General features: G+C 38.4%; 1 pseudogene; it reads left to right on the top strand.

Moving 5' to 3' along the window:
- Positions 1-7,094: 7,094 nt before the first annotated feature.
- LOC126617058 (uncharacterized) lies at positions 7,095-8,244 on the top strand (annotated as a pseudogene).
- The last annotated feature ends 7,000 nt before the right edge of the window (positions 8,245-15,244 follow it).

The following is a 15,244-nucleotide window of genomic DNA, read 5'->3' as shown; positions in this document are numbered from 1 at the left end:
GTTGGCTGTTAAGGATTCTCTGGCTCTCAGTGTTCAGTGTGCAAGTTCTATGTCTTATATGGCCCAACGCCTATTTGCTCGAACCAGCCAAGTTGAATCATTGGCGATTGAAGTGATAAGTCTCAAACAGGAGATCAAAGAGCTTAAGCATGAGAATAAATAGTTGCACAGGCTCGCACATGACTATGCTACAAACATGAAGAGGAAGCTCGACAAGCTGCAGGAATCTGATGGTCAGATTTTACTTGATCATCAGAGGTTTGTGGGTTTGTTCCAAAGACATTTATTGCCTTCGTCTTCTGGGGCTGTACAGCGTAATGAAGCTCCAAATGATTAAACTTCAGTGCCTCCTCATTCTGGGGTTCTACCTAGTACTGAGGCTTCGAATAATCACCCTTTGGTGCCTCTTCTTTCTAGGGCTCTGCCGGCTGCTGAGACTTCTCTTGAGCAACGTTTGTGAAGGCTCCCTCTTGTTTGTTTATTTTGATTCATGTATATGTACATATTTGTAACTTATCGGAGATATTAATAAACAAGCTTTGCTTCATTTCAACGTATTGTGTTAAATACACAAGGCCTTCTTCACTAAGTTCTTTGAATTTTTCCTTTTGTTGAATCTTGTATGTTGAAGCTTTGTGAGTGAAGCATGTAGGTTGAGGTAGTGCTCCCTTAATTTCCTGAGTGAGGAAAACTTCTCAGTTGGAGACTTGAAAAAATCAAGTCACTGAGTGGTCGTGAGACTTCCGAGTATCAAGGTGCAGTAGCATATGGTAGGAGTCCCCCAAGTTTCCGGTCGAGGGAGTTGACAAAGGAGGTGTCTTGCTAGTAGCTAAGTTTCCAAAGTAACAAAGCTTTACCATTTTTCTTTCTAAGTGGTAGCCCAAAACTCCTCCATATATATTTGTTATGAAAGTTGTTAGGCCCAAAGAAGAGGAGGCCTGGGCAATTTTTTTTTTTTGAATTTTCGAATTTCCAAAAAAAAAAAAAAATATATATATATATATATATATATTTTAAGCTTTATAGGTGAAGCTTTGGAGTTGAAGCTTTTGTTGGGTACCATGAATTGATTTTGCTTCACACTATCTTGATCAAGATAGTGTGAAGCTTTTGAGAATTTGTAGTTGTCCTCCATTGATGAAGCTTTTGTTGAATTTCCCTTTTTTTTTTTTTTTTGGGAAACTAGAAATTTGAAAATGTGGGAGAGACAACATATACAAATTTTGCTTCCACATTGTTGAGCAAGAGATTGTGATGCAAGCCACACCTTGTAGTAGTCGAAGATTTTGATGAACCATATAAATTGAATTTGCTTCGAACAGTCTTGAATTTGCCTCGAAGGTTTGAGAATTGTAGTTGCCCTCCATTGATGAAGCTTTTGTTGGCACCATAAATTGGTTTTGCTTCACACTGTCTTGATGAAGAGTGTGTGAGGCTTTTGAGAATTGTGGTTGCCCTCCATTGATGAAGCTCTTGTTGGCACCATAAATTGGTTTTGCTTCACACTGTCTTGATCAAGAGTGTGTGAAATTTTTGAGAATTATGGTTGAACTCCTTTGATGAAGCTTTTGTTGGCACCATAAATTGGTTTTGCTTCACATTGTCTTGATCAAGAGTGTGTGAAGCTTTTAAGAATTGTGGTTGCCTTCCATTGATAAAGCTCTTGTTGGCACCAAAAATTGGTTTTGCTTCACACTATCTTGATCAAGAGTGTGTGAAGCTTTTGAGAATTGTGGTTTCCCTCCATTGATGAAGCTCTTGTTGGCACTATAAATTGGTTTTGCTTCACACTGCCTTGATCAAGAGTGTGTGAAGCTTTTGAGAATTGTGGTTGAACTCCTTTGATGAAGCTCTTGTTGGCACCATAAATTAGTTTTGCTTCATACTGTCTTGATCAAGAGTGTGAAACTTTCTACGAGTTGTAGTGTTTGCATTGTTACAGAGGGGAAATGTCTGAAGCAGATGCAAGAGGGCTGAATAGCTTGATCTTCGTATGCCATGCACTGAAGTTGTTATTGGTTTGCAATAAGACTTTGTTGGTGATTATAACTCTTGTTGGGCATAAGTGCTCCCTTAGTTAAGCTGTCAAGGTTGAGGGTTTTTGATTATTTGTGAATGCTAGGAGTTCACATGTACAAGTTGTACCACTCATCTTCTGGTAGGTGGAATGAATGGTGAGTTGCTTTCATCACTTGGTTGGTGGTACGAAGGTGAGTTCCTTCATCACCTTTCATCACATTTCATCACCTGGTTGGTGGCACAAGGATAAGTTACTTCTTCACCTGGTTGGTGGCATGAATGGCAAGTTGCCAAATGATATTAGAGTACGGGTTATACATTTCATCACCTGGTTGGTGGCATGAAGGAGAGTACAGGTTGTACATTTCATCACCTGGTTGGTGGCATGAAGATGAGTTCCTTCTTCACCTGGTTGGTGGCATGAGTGGCAAGTTGCCAAATGATATTAGAGTACGGGTTGTACATTTCATCACCTGGTTGGTGGCATGAAGGAGAATACTGGTTGTACATTTCATCACCTGGTTTGTGGCATGAAGATGAGTTCCTTTTTCACTTGGTTGGTGGCATGAGTGGCAAGTTGCCAAATGATATTAGAGTACGGGTTGTACATTTCATCACCTGGTTGGTGGCATGAAGGAGAGTACGGGTTGTACATTTCATCACCTGGTTGGTGGCACGAAGATGAGTTCCTTCTTCACCTGGTTGGTGGCATGAGTGGCAAGTTGCCAAATGATATTAGAGTACGGGTTGTATAGTTCATCACCTAGTTGGTGGCATGAATGAGAGTACGGGTTGTACATTTCATCACCTGGTTGGTGGCATGAAGGAGAGTACGGGTTGTACATTTCATCACCTGGTTAATGGCATGAAGATGAGTTCCTTCTTCACCTGGTTGGTGGCATGAGTGGCAAGTTGCCAAATGATATTAGAGTACGGGTTGTACATTTCATCACCTGGTTGATGGCATGAAGATGAGTTCATTCTTCACATTTCATCACTTGGTTGGTGAGAATAAGGGCAAGGTGTCGAGGCACATTGTAGCAAGTGTCGAAGACAGAAAGTATGTTGAACCCTATCGAAGCACAATTGGCTTATGTATGGATGTGTTAGAATGTATGATGTTTATGTATGAATGTGTTGGAATGTATGATGTTTATGTATGAATGTGTTGGAATGTATAATGTTTATGTTGATTGATATGAGTGATGCTTATGAATGTTTTGCTATACATGAAGGGGTCCATGCTTTTTATATGTGAACCATGCTGGTTGTAACACTTAGTATCACATACTTTGTGTCAAAGTACGCATGTTGAAGCTCTGAGTTGGAGTATAAGGGTAGGTCAGCATAGATCAAGTGTTCCAGTGTTAGTAACGCAAAAGACTCAGAAGAAGTTGTCTAAATTCCCTCTTCTTTAAATATTTGCCGAATGGCTTGTGTGACAAAAGATCTCAAGCGATTGAGAGTCAAAACATTTGTAATGTGTATGCCTTCTTATGATAGCATTTCCTTCAGTACCTAGTCCTCCACTTTGAAAGAGTGAGGCTTGGCCCCATAGTTATAATACTCGACGGTATGTTCACCTCTGGTTGTCTTGATACGAACTTTTATCCCTCTTGTTGTAATGGGCTTGCTGAGAGTAAAAATCCTTCCTCTTACCAAGAGACAAATACGTTTGGTAACTTAGCGAGTAGCTAAATGAGGCAGGAGATGATGCAATGGGTGTCTGAATGGCCAATATCTCCTTACTTGGTAGAACTTGACTTCCATTTCCCATTTATTGATAGGGGTTAACCATATGGGGGTTCCGTTGGTATGTCCTTGCTTCGGCGGATGCGTGGTTGTAAGCCTGTGACATCACCTCAGAGTAAGTCTTCCAAGTGTTGGCATTGATCATGTACTTGAAGAAATAATCACGTAGGCCTACCGTGAAGGCCTTGAGGGCGGTCTTGTCATCTGTCTTAGCGTAGCGAGAAAACTCATGGCTAAAGCGACCGGCATGCTCTCGTAGTGACTTGTCCGGCTTCTGGCGAATAGTGTATAAGTCATCTGCAGAATGCAAGTGATTGGTCTGGAAGATGTGTTGAGAGACAAATAGTTTCCTCAATTCCTCACATGAGTTTACTGTCTCAGGTGGAAGACAGTAATACTAGTTTAGAGCTCCGCCAGAGAGGGTGGAAGGGAAGAGAAGACATCGCTCTTCGTCGGTATGCATCTGATATGCCATGGTGGACTCAAAGAGGTTAAGGTGTTCAATTGGGTCCTCCCTTCCAGTATAGAGTTGTAAACCAAGCTTTTGTTTTGTCTTCGCTTGAAGGGGGGTGTCGAAGATCCTTCTTGTGAGAGGGCCAAGCCTGGGTTGGTTCCAATCAGGTATCTTAGCCTGACGTTTGGCCTTCAACTTATTTACTTCCTCAAGGAGCTGTAGGACAAGAGGGTCCTGAGTAGAGTCATGTACCACTGGAATTTTTTTCGTAAGTCTCAATCACCTCCTGGAAGTAGGAAAGTTTGAGCAAAGGCGTGTGGTTTTTTCTTGGACTCGCCATACTAACTTCAAGGGCGAGTTTGTCGGAATACCTCAGAGTCCTCCGTACCTTCATGTTCTTTTAGGACCTGTCGTTCCTTCCCTAGATTAGCAGTTGGCCTGGGTCGTGGTAGGGGACCGAGTCTTTTAGAAACCCTTGGGTCATTGATCTTCGAGCATATATGGAGGGGATTCTCTCGACATTGCTTTAGGAAGTCTCGACAGTCACGATAAACGATTTTTGATCCTTCCAACCCGTCTGCAAGGAGGTATCTTCCTCCACTTCTTCTACTTTGGGTCGAAGCATCTGGGTTGAGAGAAGTCTTATGTTGATCAATGTTTTAATGATTAGCTCGTTCCTTATCAGGGATACCCATGTCGAAAGGAGGTGACCCTCCGTGTTGGGAGGCACCCAGATGATGGTTAATGTCCACAAGGGCAACGAGCTCGCGTGTTTGAGTACGCCTAGTTTCGTGGAGCGTCTCAAAGAGCTTCTTATACTGCTCCTGGAGGACCTCATTCTTCATTGCTATCTTGTTGTTCTGAGCTTCTAGCTCATCGACTTTCGCTTGAAGAGCAGCCCTCTTTCCTTCATTCTTTCGTTGCTTCGCATTAGGTGCAAGAAGGGTGTCATTCTGTGTGTTGTGGCTTCCTTCGCTCCCCATGTTGGAGATGGATGCCTGGTCAAAAAGAGTGTACAAATAGTGGAAACCAGCTTGGCAAAGGTGAAGAGAATGGGAATAAATGTCGTTCCCATAGACAATGCCAAATGTTGATACACAAAATCAGTGAGGACTTTGGTACAATAGAAAGTGTTAAGTTTGTGACCTTCGCTAGATTGCTCCGGTCATTAGTGTGGATAAGTATGTAAATGAATAGAGATAGGGAAGCAAACACAAGATGTATGTGGTTCACCCATATTGGCTACGTCCACGGAGTAGATGAGTTCTCATTAATTGTGACGGGTTTACACAAGTACATAGGTTCAAGCTCTCCTTTAGTGAGTACCAGTGAATGATTTAGTACAAATGACATTCGGAAATATTGTGAGAGAATGATCTCTATTTATAGAAGAGAGTTTCTAGTTTTATTATGACATTGACATGTGTCGTATTGTGATTGGCTTTTGATGTTGACACGTGTCGTGCTATGATTGGCTTCTGATGTCGACACGTGTCACACTGTGATTGGCTTCCCTGTTGGAGGGAAACTCTTCTGAGTCCTTGACGGTATAACGTTGACCGGTGCTTAGTAGTTTCGGGATTGGTTAAGAATGGTACAAACAAATTGTTTACAAGTTTTAACAGGAAGAAGGGCATGACGGGAAATTTAGCCATTAAACTCGACTTGGAAAAGGCTTATGATATGATTAATTGGGATTATATCAAGTGTGTTTTAGAAAGGTTTGGTTTCTGTCAAAGGTGGATCAGCTTAATTATGGAATACATTACTTCTACTTCGTTCTTAGTTAATACTAATGTTGAATCCCATGGATATTGTAATGCAAGCAAGGGTATTAGACAAGGTGACCCTCTATCTCCCTATATGTTCATTCTTTGCATGGAACCTTTAATTAGAAGCTTAAATGATTTAGCAATTACCCCAAAGTCCCATATTGGTTTGCTCACCACACCTTTTGGTTATAAAGTCTCAAATTTAATCTTTGCAAGTGACTATCTTATTTTTGCAAAAGTAACTACTAAGGGCGCTAGGAAAGTTCTTGAGGTCTTAAATAAGTTTGCAAATGCTTCAGGGCAACAAATAAATTTCAATAAATCTTCCCTATACTTCTCTTTTAATACAAGTAACTAGGTTAAAAATGATATAGTTACTATTCTCCATATCCAGCATAAAACTACTATTGGTAAATAGCTCGGCATTCATATTATTGTGTTTTGGAAAGACCCGATGAATGGAAGTGAGCTGATAAGGAGGGTTAAGCAAAAATTGGCAGGTTGGCAAGCAAATACTTTGTCTAAGGCTGGGAGACTCATTGTGATTCAATCAAACCTTACACGTACCTAATCACATGATGTCTTGCTTTAAGTGTCCTCATAAACTAACCAGTCAATTGAATAAAGACTATAGACAGTTTTTTCTGGGGTAATGCCCATAAATGTAATCTAGTGAGTTGGAAGAATGTTTGTAGACCTAAACATGCTGGGGGTTTAGGTATCAAAAACATTGAACATTTCAATAGGGCTTGTCTTGCAAAGTTGGGATGGAAAGTATTGTTTGATAAGGATAATTGGTGGGCTAATATAGTTAGAAGAAAATATCTTAGAAGTGATTCTTTTATGGAGACTAGAACAAAGCAAAACCATTCGACTACTTGGAAAGGCATTCTAGGATCCAGGGATATTATCTCAAAGGGTATGAGGTGGGTAGTTGGAGATGGCAGGGACATTTATTCTGGACACACAACTAGGTTTTTTCTTACCCCCTTTTTGACTTCATAACAAAAAACCAAACTCATCGTACCCAATGGGATATCAAGGTTGCTGAGTTTATAGTTGACGGTTAGTGGGTTAGAAACAAACTAAGCCATGTAATGGATAGTGACATTGGGAACAAAATCTGTGACATACCTCTCCCTCTCGTTGCCTCCATGGACACTGTTGTGTGGGGCCTAAGTAACAATGGCAAATTCTCGGTTAAATCAGCAACTTGGCTCCAAATGGAAGACTTGGGTTCCTCTTCAACGTAAAAGCTTTTGAATAAGATATGGAAGCAAGTAGTACTGCCAAAGGTTAAGTTGTTCGCCTGGAGTCTTTTTAAAGGTAAATTACAAACTAGAAAGAGACTTAGCAAGTCTATAGCAAATATAAGTACCTAATGTCTGTTGTGTAACAGCCATGAGGAGGATCAAGATCACATTTTTCTTCATTGCTCGAATGCTAAACAGGTCCAGAACTACTTAAATGATAATTTATTATCAAATTTTGATAGTAACCTCAAGGTGAGTGAATGGTTGGGTGGCTTGGCACACCAGGATAAGAATACATTATGGTTTAAGTAAAGCTCTTGTAATTTGTTGGCAAATTTGGAATGATAGAAATACTAGTATTTTCAAGAATGAAAAACCCTTTCATTACAGATCTTTTACTCGAGCCATAACTATGGATAATGATTATTTCAAGGAGAACTCTGGTCACTTAGAGGAAGCAGAAGCATTTGCAGAAGAAAACTTGATTAAGTGGCAATGCCCAATGTCCCTTTACGTTAAAATGTAACTTTGATGGTGCGGTTGCAAACTCTGTGGCTGCCGGAGGCTTCGTTGTTAGAAACTGGGATAACAAACCTATCCTCACTGGAGCGATGAACTTGGGCTCTATGACCATCAATGTTGCCGAGGCTCTAGCTTACGTGAAACTTTGATCTAGGCTAGAAGGAGGAACTTGAAATACATGTTTGTGGAAGGTGACTCAAAGCTTGTCATTGATGCGGTTCGTGGTGCTTGTGATGTGCCTTGGAACTTAAGATCCATCATTGAAGACACCAGGTGGTGCGCTACAAATTTCCAGGATATCAAGTGGAGGCATATCTTTAGGGAAGCAAACTTTGTTGCAGATGCCATAGCGTCTGTTGGGCTAAAAAGAAATGAGCTTTGTATTTGGGATGCTTGTCTCCCAATGGAAGCTAATTTGGCTTTTCTTTTTTATTGTAATGACTATGGCTGTGTAAGGGGTTCTTCTCTTTAATGCATTTATTTTTCTATCAAAAAAAAAAAAAGAAAACCCTTCAAGCTCGAAACATTACACTAACACTCCTGAGATTCTAATTCACTTTTACATAGCTCCTTTAGTGCTTACACCACCTTAAATATTTTCTTAAAGATAAATTTGCCCTCATTTGACTGGTCAATTACTTGAGTAAGTATATCCAATATTAATTATTTTATGTGTACATTTTGATCTGTAAACAAATAGATGAAAAGAAAGAAAGAAAGAAAAATTGTTGAAAGCTGTTTGAGTCAACCCCAACTTGAGGATGATACTCATACTTGAAAGAAGAAATGTTTCTGTGAGTCTAAGAAATGCCGTCACTTAGTACTACGGTTTAGTGATATTTCTCTTCACTTGTAAGTGAGAGATCTTAGGTTCGATTCTCGCCAAAGGCGAATTTGAACCACATTATTGCTAGCTCATTGTGAGGCTAAGCCTACCTCTCCCCCTTAGGTCATTTCCAACCAACCCAACCACAGGCCAAAATATAGCCCGTTGTGACACGAAAATTATCTCCAACCGAAGGCTAGGCCAAAGGGCTTGTGGGCCCCACCGGGCCATAATTCATCCACCAGGCCAGCGGGCTAGCCAAAAGGAGCTAGCCCGTTTGCACCAGCCCAAACCCATGCTAGCTGACGTCATGTTACTATTGGATTTGATTTTTTTGAGACAAATTTTTTTTTAAAAAAAAATTCTATTTTTTTTCCTGTAAATACCTAAGCTATTTCTACACCATTTCTCACCTCGTTTTCACCATTCCATACTATCTTACCTCATTTTATTTCAATTCTTCACCAAGTTTTCACATCATTTTTATTTTATAAAGATAAAAATCCGAGATTTATTCATTTAGTGACAAGTGGCACTCGAATTATGTCCAAAGACCTTATTTTAATATGGTAGCTTAATTCAAAAATATGCTAGTTTAATTCAATTAACCATATTAATTCATTTAAAATAATAAATTATGGAGGGGGGCTAAAAAATAGCTTTCTTCGGTTGGAGATGGGTTTTTTTGTCAAACGGGTTATGTTTTGGCCTATGGCCTCTTGGCTCCCTCGGTTGGAGATGGTATAAAATATGGCTTGACACAGTTCATTAAAAAAATAATTTCTTGCAAGACTATAAGGGTAAACATGGTCATTTGGCCCCTTTCAGTTGAAGATGACCTTAGTGTATATAATATTGTTTGTTAAAAAAAATGGCATTTTCAGAAAGAGCATTGTGCAGTTTTATTATATTTATTTTTACAAGATTTTTTTGTTATTTAAAGTAATTAATAATGAGGGTAAATTTGTTTTTAAGAAAATATTTTGAGGTGATGTCACCCCTGAGGGGGTTATGTGAAAGTGATTTAGAACCACAAAAAGTGTTAGTATAATGTTTCAAACGTAAGGGGTTTTTGTGAAAACACGATAAATCTCAGGGGGTGTAAGTGCAATTAACCCCTTCTTTGCGCCATTATTATTAGCCTGTATGAACCACTGTTTCTAAAATTCCACAAATGCAAAGAAGAAAAAGAAGAAGAAAATAGTTTGTAGACCTTTTTGTCCAATGAACCTACTTAGTCTTACCAGGATTATAAAACAAACTTAAGCATCAGCTTCATAATCGTTTTATTACAACACTATTAGGCTTTTGTAAACCTACATGGTTGTTCCAATGAACACCCTCACTCATCGGATTTATGAACTTTAGCACCATCTTCATTCAAGCTGTTTTTCCTGATTGTGTTTTGTTTTTTGTAATTAATCGAAAGTACGTGTGTGGTTAGAGGACTAAATGCATGATTAATTTCTTTGATTACGTATGTACCAACATGGTAAAGATAATGGTATTTAAAACTTATTAAGCTCTATTTTTGAGAGCAGCTTGTTCAATTGCCCAGACCTTTTGAAGATGCTCCCACTCGAGAGAAGAAAATCAAACTAGCTGTATGCATGATGGGAGAAGCAGAGAATTTACCAAATGTTCCAAGAAGGCTGTACATATATCACATTTATCACCAATTTTACGTGGAATATGATAAAAGATGAGACCCAAAAAAAAAAAAAAAGACAACAAACCAAATGTGAGATTATACTTTGGCTTTTTCTTTTGTGAGAATGCGTTGAGAATAAATCTTATATTGATGGAAGAATAGATCTTACATGGACTTATAAGTAAGTTGGGGTACTCCTCATATTGCCAATTGATTTTTTGGTGTTACCTCAATTTTCTTTATAATGAGATTATGTACTTGTATTGGTAGTTGTTTAAATTTCACATCTCACGTCAAAATAAGATTCTTCCAAATCCTGTAACCCTTAGGAAGACTTATATTTTTCAAATTTGTTTGTTTTTTGGGTTGCTGGTTCTTGCTTGCCAGATCGGTACTTCAGTTTGTTTTTATTCTTGGATCTTGTTGCTTCCCTTTTGTTTTTGTCATACAACAGATTTTGTTAGATTAGTTACTAACGAATTTTAAACCCACGCCGTCATGCAATACCTCAACATCTTTCCCCTACTGCGGTAAAGGACCACTTACCTTGTTTCCCCTTTTGTTGAAGATCAAGCTAAAAGGTAAGTTGAATTGTAACTAAAAAAAAATGGAAATATAAACACACATAGAATAAAATGCTTTATTTTATTTATTTGTTTATTAAAATAAGGTGAGTTGAAATTTATTAGTTTATTTTATGAGAATTTTAATGAAAAAGATTTTTTACTGTTCAATCTTAATCATAAGGACATTTTGAGTATGAAATCTTCATAATGGGTCAAGCCCATTTCTTTATTTACTCTTATGTCATTAGATCATTATTATAGCGGGGATCTACAATGATTTTGATATTTTTGTCTGGTTAAAGTACATTATTTTGCATGATGCTATTCTACTTATGCTACTTTTTATCTTTTACTAATTTGATGCTAGCTCTTCATGCTTCTATCATGTTATCGATGTTGTGCATTCTTCTGTCAACTTGTTCCAATACTGTTCATCTCCTTATACTAGTTCTGCCTCTCTTTCTTTATCTTCTTTTACCTTGTAATATATATTTGATATTTCTCCTTTGAAATTCTAAGGGTTCCAGTAAGGCTGATGAAAACTTTTGACTCGCTATAAAAATACATTTATTATTCTTTTGCTACTAATATCATATCATACCTAAAATCTTCAAACTCATCTAAAGCTAACATTTGGATTCCTAATCTCAAAATATTTTTGTTTGACGGAGTCCATCTTTGTGGGGAGATAAAAGATAGTCTAAATGACTCTTCATTAATCATGGTTATATGCTTAGCTTTGTCCTTATGCATATACATACCAATCTGGAGGACCAATCTGGAGGACTACTAATAAAACTTATACAAATTTCTTTCCACTCTTCTAGATAATTTTCTGCTACTTTTATAAGCTTTTTTGGAAAAGATTATAATCGAGAACTATGGTTAATGAATATTTTATCAAGATAACCAAACTCTAATAGTAAAGCTAGGGTAAGTTCTACTACATTATGCTTCTTCTGATGCTTATAACTAAAATGCCATGTTCTAAAATCTCTCATGTTAATCCTGACTACAACTATGTTAACCTGTGGTTTACAAACACAACTCTCTGTACTATCACAAGACATGGTGAATATATATTTGTAATAATATTCATCCCTGATTTTGGATCAAAGATGGACCGATACAAAGCACATTGTAGTTGTAATTGTAAATTTTTCATGGACTGTGATGTTCTTATTTCATTTTGCAAATATGGTGGCAGTATTCTTAATTTTACTTTTGAAATTTCTTCTAATAAGATATCATCTTTTATTAAGTCTAATGATATATTTCTAAGAAATCCTTCATATCTTTCTTGTTTTTCTTTGTCTATCAAATGCTAATACTACTCATTTATTTGATGTTACTGCATTTCAATATCTTCTTCTAAGAGCTCAATCTTAATCTCTCTCTCTCTCTCTCTTCTATGAGCTCATTAGCCTCTTGTTCTATGGGTTCAATAACCTCTTTTTCTTTATTCTTGTGCTGGTAAGTTTCTATGCTTATTTTCGATTCTTTTTTCAGGATGTTACTTGCCTTCTGCTACATTCTAAGAGATTAAAGTTCTTGGTTTATTTTGGTGAATTGGTTAAGCAATGCCTCATGATCTCTAGAAAGGGTTTGGAAGTTGTGTTCTAGTGAATGAATATGATGTTGGCGTTGATAAAAATTAAAATTAAAACTATCAAACTCTTGTTCTAAGGCTCCAATAATTTTCCACGACCTAACCTCATGTTTGGCTGCTTAATCTAAAGATTTGAAAAATTATGTAAGAGAACCTACTTACCTATCAGTGAGTCTTAGTACCCTTGGCCAATACCTCAAAATTGGTTATTCCTTCAACTATAGTGCCATTAAAGATAAAGGTTGGTAACCGTGGTGATGATGGTCTGGTTATGCTATTTTGGAATCCACTAAATGGTGGAGGTACATAGTGTGACGATCCGTCCCTAAATTTCTATGTAATTTTCTCCCCGAGTGTATAAATTGATATTTATGCCCTTGTGGAGAAAGTGACATGGACATGGTTATTTGGCTTTAATTTATTTTTCTTGTTATCGTAATTGAATTGTACTTGTTGTTACGAACATGTGAGTGCGAGTTAAACCCAAAACGGACTTGTAACGAAAAAGTTACTCTTGGTTAAAGTGCATTAACAACAGCTAGATTTGTACACGTACGTATTAATTATTCAGTGTAGGAAACACTGTTTTAGATAGAAAGTTAGATTATGTTTGATTTCGAATTGTACGAATTTTATCTTTTTTTTTTCTCTTTAAAACTAGACCCGTGCCTTACTCATTTTCACCAACCAATCATAGTTTGTCCCACACTATTGCACATTGTTTATACCATACTTAGGGTGGCAAATGTTTACAATGCTGCTGCCCAGCTCGAGGCAATCCTTCTCCTTAGACACCTCCTCCTCCCACTCTTCTGTTTTTCTCTGTCTCACCCATTTATTACATCCTTCATGACCAGTCAACTCGGGGCAGACTCAGCTCAGGCGGTCTCCAACTCGCTCTCGAGCTCACTTCAGCTCTAGCTGATCATTAACGACACCGTTTCACCATGACCTAGCCTTTTGGTTATGATGGGTGAGGAGACGTCTGATGCAATGAACCTTGACCTGAATCTGGGTCTTGGTCCCAATGCTGGCTCGATGTCAGATGGCCGCTACCTGAAAGGCAAAAGACTCCGACCCGACCTGACTTCTCCATCTCCGACGACGCCAGCGAGATCCAACAAAACCTGACCCAATAGCCCGTAAGAAGAGCAGATTATCAAAACGTGTATAAGCTAGAAGAACCCTTTGGAGGCTGATTGATTTCTTGCGATACTCTCATCGGCGCCAACGCTATCGTATCAATTTCCCGTTAATCGATCTCGATTCATCTTGCCGGTTCGCCATTGTTGATCAGCAAATCGGAAAGATGGAGCGGAGTAGATTTAATATGAGAATGCGTTGGCGTTGTTCTGATTCAACACAGACAGATGAGTCAGCTTTGGATCTTGAAAGAAACTGTTGCAATCATTCTAATCTGCCTTCATTAAGTCCACCAACGCTTCAACCCTTTGCATCAACTGGACAGCATTGTGAGACTAACACTGCTTACTTCTTGTGGCCTACCTCAAGTCGATTGAATGACGCTGCTGAAGAGAGGGCAAACTATTTCACTAATCTACAGAAAGGGCTCATTCCTGAAATTCTTGGCCGATTGCCGAAAGGGCAGCAAGCGACTACATTGCTTGAACTAATGACTATTAAGGCATTTCACAGCAAGATTTTGCGATGTTATAGTCTTGGAACAACAATTAGGTTTTGTATTCGATGGGGTGTTAACTGACATACCAGCTATTCTTGTCTTTGTTTCAAGAAAAGTTCACAAGCAATGGCTTAACCTGATACAGTGTTTACCCATCGCCCTAGAGCTGTCATTATTTTAATCTGGTGAGTCTGAAAGGTTTAATCAACCACCCACATGGAAAAACTAGCTATGGGTGTGTTTACTGTAAAGCAAGCATGCAAAATCTGCAAAGGAGCATGCTTTGAAAAAGTGTACCAGAAGATGCTTGGTGAGACTTTCATCATCACAGCCTCAGCCTGATAATAATGGAGAAATGGCTTTTCTATAAAAGCCACGGGAAAAGCCACAAGCAAAAAAAGGGTGTCGACCACCAAAGAAGATGCCTACACTTTCATCATACGAGTTCCCATTTTCTGAAAAAAGAAAAGCACAAATCAAAAGAAGATAAACAGAAGCAGACATAATTGTGGTTGTGATGGCATGCAGAAAAGGGAATTATAAGCGTGACCCATTGAACAGAGGGTCGGATTTATTTTTGAATGATGTAATTTATTTTTCGTATCTTTCGAAGATATCTGTATAATCCCATCAGAGGGTAATAAAAAAAAACGGCAAGCCCAAAATAATGGGCTGGAATGTTATGTGGAGGGCGAATGCCCATATGCCCAAAAGAGCCAGACCCTCTATTATCACCAATCAGGTGATCAAAAGTACGTCCAGTACTACAAAAAATTATTCGGCAGCCTACCTCTATTATCACCAACCAGGTGATCAAAAGTACGTCCAGTACTACAAAAAATTATTTGGCAGCCTGTCTCTATTATCACCAACCAGGTGATTAAAAGTACGCCCAATACTCCAAAATTATTCGGCACCCTGCCGCTATTATCACCAACCAGGTGATTAAAAGTACGCCTAGTACTCTAAACTTATTCAGCAGTCTACCGCTATTATCACCAACCAGGTGATCAAAAGTACGTCCAGTACTCCAAAATTATTCGACAGCCTGCCGCTATTATCACCAACTAGGTGATCAAAAGTACGTCCAGTATTTCAAAATTATACGTGAGCATTACTCATGTCAATCATACATAAACATTCATGAACATCACTCATGTCAATCATACATAAACATT

Source organism: Malus sylvestris, chromosome 3 (genome assembly GCF_916048215.2).
Source record: "Malus sylvestris chromosome 3, drMalSylv7.2, whole genome shotgun sequence".
NCBI classification, from domain to species: Eukaryota; Viridiplantae; Streptophyta; class Magnoliopsida; order Rosales; family Rosaceae; genus Malus; species Malus sylvestris.
The sequence above is the reverse complement of the archived record's forward strand: the minus strand, read 5'-3'. Positions and strand labels throughout refer to the sequence as shown.